Source organism: Amblyomma mixtum, chromosome 10 (assembly GCF_055824585.1).
Source record: "Amblyomma mixtum isolate Tamu chromosome 10, ASM5582458v1, whole genome shotgun sequence".
In the NCBI taxonomy this organism is placed as follows: Eukaryota; Metazoa; Arthropoda; class Arachnida; order Ixodida; family Ixodidae; genus Amblyomma; species Amblyomma mixtum.
The window spans coordinates 171,423,600-171,428,811 of NC_143021.1; the positions used below are offsets into that span (position 1 = coordinate 171,423,600).

General features: G+C 46.7%; 1 long non-coding RNA gene across 1 annotated transcript; it reads left to right on the forward strand.

Annotated features, from left to right (window-relative positions):
- The first annotated feature begins 245 nt into the window (after positions 1–245).
- Positions 246–4,926, forward strand: LOC149327728 (uncharacterized). Its single transcript, XR_016286222.1, has 2 exons — positions 246–933; positions 4,742–4,926. It is a non-coding gene; the product is annotated as an uncharacterized LOC149327728 (long non-coding RNA).
- The last annotated feature ends 286 nt before the right edge of the window (positions 4,927–5,212 follow it).

Here is a 5,212-nt window from a genome sequence, read left to right on the forward strand (position 1 = left end):
CGGGACGCGGCTCTGAGGCAAGATAACGGCCACCGCCAATGACAGGGGCGGTCTCTGTTCGCATTTCGTAAGCATTTGAAACCGTCGAATGTCGGCCGGACGCCGAAGAGTGCTCAAATTTCCGCTAAGATATCTTTTTCTCAATTTCCGCAAAGCTCCGTCGACTAGAGTGGCGATCGGTTCGACGGGATTTCAAGCAACGACGCAGCAGGGGTATCGTTAGTTATATTTATATTGATAAAGATACACGCGATATAAAGCCCCATCTCGATGGACACTTCCAAGGCATACACGCGAAGCGCCTGCGCGCCCAGCACGCGCCGCGACGGGCGTCGAAAAGTGGCATGAACCTCCATGCTCCTGGTGCTGGCTCGCTCCCCCTCGGGAGCCGACTGAAAAAAATGTCAAGCCGTGAACAAGAGATGGTTTGGGATCTGCAAGGATTCCAAGAAAATTTAGGGGAGGCTGAAAGAGCTTCAAGCCATGAAGAAAAAGAGTCCCCGAGAGCCCCCGCGGTCCTCCCATTGTTGTAAACCGGACCCCGCTTCTGACGCGCGCGTGAGCGCCCGTGCGCAGGTGCCAATATCTGACATGCACAGATATGCACAGATATCTGCTAAGGAAGGCATTGGTGGCGCCACCCTTGACTGTCGTCTGTTGCACAGAGCTAGAAGCCGGACCCTGCAGTGCGCTACGCACTTTCCTGCCGGGCGAGCAATTTCCGGTTATACCCGTTGTTGCATCCACTTGTTTTCCCTTTGAAATCATGGTACAGCGCCACACTTGTGCGTTTTGAGGAAGAAGACACTTTTGACGGCGTTAAAATGACCTGCGCCAAGCATGCATGGGATGATGAGCCATCGGAAGGATCCAGGGTGCAAGTGAGCGGGAAATACCAAGGTTTCTGTGAACCTGCAATCATCAATATTTCAGGTAAGCGTGAACAACCATTTACTGTTTTTCCCGTATTGCTTTGTTGTTTACCTTTGCCAATGCTGTCGGCAGTTTTCGATGATAGGGCTATAAATTAAGCTAAATGGTATCATAATGCATGATTTATTTGTAAGCTGGGCTATGTGCAGTCGGAGAGTAATCTCTCATTTTTCAGTAGCGAAATTTTTTCCGCCACCGAGTTGCGTTCCTGCCAGCGGTAGTTCAAGTGCATGACATGAATTGTGTAACGCAAAAAACATAGACTAACCTCACTAAGCACATTGCGGGGCTAGTTAGGGATGTATTTTCTAAGTAACGAGACGTAGACAGCAAGCTGTAATGGATTCTCTCATATGCACGTATCAGGAACTGAACCCTTTTCATTGTCGTAAGTAATAGTGCTAATTCTATTTTAACACGGGATCAGCATTGCTGCGTTCTGCGTATCCAATGAGGTGACAAGGGCCCATTACATTTGCCACAAGGCTTGCGCTCTACAGCTAAGCAGGAGCAGTGGAATGAAGAGCTGGTACGCGTTTTATTTCGGGTGGTTAGTGCGAACGAACGTGTTTCAGAAACAATTGGCGTATACTTGTCTCTGTTCGCGGTTGTGCCAGGAAACTTTAATGGTAAAGCCCGAAAAAAAAGCATGAGACTAAGCTTTTAAAGGGGCATCGCGATGATTTGCTCTCTACCAGTTAATATTATTAAATAGATTCATCATGGGTTCCAGAGACCAGAGCAAAAATAATTATTGAAATCGGGGCATGCAAGCGAAAGTTATTCCACTCTGAAAATTCGAAATGAAAAGCTCGAAAACGCCTGAGCTTTTCTCTGAGAATCCACTCTCCCATTTCACTCACCCTGTACCGACATTGGGCGCTACCAATCAGAACCGCGCCTAGCGCCCACGCAGCGGAAGCGTGCATGCAGTTGTTGCTTTGTCGGGGCTGTAGACAGCCGCGCATTTTGACGGCGTCTTCCCCCCGTGTACGCGACGCCGTAGTAAGGGCAGGGGTGACACGACAAAGGAAGCTCCCAGAAGTTTCTTTTTGAGTCGGACTGCAAGGCTGTCAGCGGTAGCACCCCTCCCTCCCAAACTCGACTCCCGTCTCCTGTCCGGCCTTTCTCTTCACATTTTGGGCAAGGTGTGTCGACTGGCTTATAGGGGACCGCAGCTTCGCAGGGGGGCGCTGCGGACGCCAGTGAAAAGCGCCCTCTCCGACCGACTCCGTATTTTTGTCCGGGCAAACCGGTCACCCCTCCCATTGAGTAGCTGCGCGAGCAGCGCGCTTTCCCCTGAAAAAAAGCCAGTTCTGCACGTACTTTGCACGTGTTGGCCAGCCTGCAAATCTCTTTGTGCAGTCCCGAGCTTTTTCCCTCGTGCTTGAACACTGGCGAGCTTCAGAGGATTAGCAAAATGTACAGGGGCGCTAGAAAAAAATGCGAACAGCACGGCGCCCACGCGCTGCGCAGTCGGAATTTATCTTCAATGCGTTTTTATCTCGGTAGTAACAAAAAGACGCTAGAGTCGTACATTATTGTATCACGGATGTCTCTAGCGTATTTGTGTTGCGAGCCAAGTATAAGCGTGACGAAAATAAATTCCAACAGCGGAGAGCCTAGGCACTCCGCTGTTCGCACTTCTTTCGGTCGCGGCAGTACGCACTGAGATGTAGGTTAAAAGAAATAGTGGACAGTGAATTTTTTTTTTCGCTGCGAACTTGAAAAAAGAACTGCTAGTGGATCAGGCCCACTACGTGAAGCAGATTGTTGACGAAAAAGCCGGTACCGTAACGGCGAAATGTGTATCGCAAGTAAATGACGAGATCATTTAAGACGTGGAATTCGAGGTAAATACCTTTTTTTTTTTGGCACGGCCATCTTAGCAAGATGCTTAATTTCGTTGGGTGACTGAGCACTTCGGTGCATGCAGGTTTGTTGGCCAAATAATAATGATTTTGTTACGTGTTTCGATGAAAAATGATGGAAATAATTTTTATTTTAACTTAAAATAAAGTGGCCTTAAGGCGACACGCGAGGCTGAGGAGAAAAACGAAAACACGCACGAAATGCGCCTACCAGCTGCTTGCTATATACGGCTAAGAGAAAAAATGCTCTAGTTTGTCAATCGCTACAACGGAGATAAGCGGTTCGTATATTTATTTTAATTTCGATTACAGCGCACGCGCATCCCCAAAACAATTATTTGCAGAGCCATCGCTCATATGCAAACGCTCATTCATGTGCAAGCAAACATTTTGATTATTTTTATTTTTTGAAATTTTTTACATGTAAAGCAACTTCGAAAATTGAGCCCGGCGTCACAAGTCGGAACATTCAGGCGATCACTGACCTTGCCTCACACGCGTCTGCATAATGACGCTAGCTGCAGTCAGTTTCCAAAATAAAAAACGGTAAAAAAAAATGAGTTTCGTTAGCGCATGCTTACTGCATGCGCTAACGCACTGCATGCTTAGTGAATTACAGCAAAAACTGCGCAGAAATAATATTACGCGTGCGACATACCAAACGTGTTTAGTAACAGGAAAAAGCTTACTTCACCCTGCCCATAGCAGTTATCGAGGCCTGCCGTTTCTCGTTCTGATCCATTTCATACGCAACAATTCCGGACAAAAACATTTTTGAATAGTAAAAAATGTATGACCGCATTTTTTTTTTCATATACTGGAAGATTTGACTATAGCAATCTCCCATCGATAAGCTTGCATTCTTTTTTTTCATATTAACGTTTTTCCTATCGTCAACTGCTCGATACGAGCGATGAAAAATATTTAAGATTTTGCTGCATATAGAAAGGGTGGACCATTACCTTCAATATTTCCGTTACTGTACGTTACAATTTTCCAATATTAAATTTTTTTTTTCCCAAGAATGTAGGACATCACCAGGAAATCTGTAGAATTACACGGGCATTCCTTGGCCGTTGATGTTCAGAGAACTATTGTGACAGCCGCACACACAACCAGTTTCTCCACTCTTAGAACGTCGCGGAATTCACAGCGAGCGGCAACACCACTTTTGTGCGCCCGCGAGCAGGACGGCACGTGCTCACAATGAAAGAGAGAGTGCCAGCTGCGCGAGCAGCACGCGCGTACCAGCCGACAGCCTGCTGGCTCAATGCGCTCCGCCGGCGACGTGCCCGGACAGCAACTCCAAAATGACCGGCAGGGGAGAAGTGGCGCTGGTGCAGTGGAAGCAAACTTCAGGTGCGCTTCCCTTCGACGCGCGCACTTTCTGGTCTGAGCCAACGTTTTTTGAACAGCGCTGGCCGCCATGAAGGTTTGCAGCGGTATGGAATGTGTCGCCCCTAGCTGTATTCTTGTTAGTTTTCGTTCGCTTTCCCTGCTTCTTTCCAGTTTTTGTGGCATGCGAAAAAGCTTGCAGTACTCAGAGACATAATATTTTGGATCCATTTCGCAAGTATGAAGGAACAATATGCAAACTGGACGCCCAACCAATGAGAAAGGCAGCGCCCTATCTAGATGCCACCTCATTTCCGCTGCCGCAAATGGCCGCCGCGTTGCGACACCATCGGCTCGAAACAAGCATTTCTAGCGAAGATTAAAATATCAAATATCATGATTTCGGTGATCTCATTGCGCGTTCAGGACTCACAATGTCCCTTACTCTGCATACAAAGATTAAAGAGCCCATGCTTTATGTACGTCGCAGGGCACCTTTAATAGCCAGCCCACAATGGATTTTGCGGTAGGCTGTCTCGGATTCAGTGCACAAGTTATGCGCAGATTTATATCATGATCGCTCTAAATTATCTCCCACGCAGCCTACACAACGGCCCTGCCGACCAAGAAGGGGCGGGAACTCTCCGGAAAGCTGCTGTTGCTGGCCGTGGGCACTAAACTCAGCGAAATAAGGAGCGAGAAAGAAAAGCATCGACGATAAGAAGCATACAGAACTATAGAACCACAAGAGCATTAAATGTACCCCAATAAAATTTCCTGCGCAATTTCTGTGTGGTAGTTGTGTTACTTGTGTTACCTATGCTATATGATTATCAGGAGCTTTAGAGCAGTATAAAACCGAGTGGTTTTTCAATTTAAAGCAGCACTTAGAGATGTATTGGATGACATTTTTTTAACGTTTACAGATTTTTATTTTACAAAGTGCGAGAGATATGTTGGTTTGGTCAGTGAAGGTGGACCGTACAGCAAGACGGGCATTATGTACGTAATAGAGCTCAATAATCTGAAAAATGATTAATTATATTTAACTAATCAGCTTTCATAATTTTGAT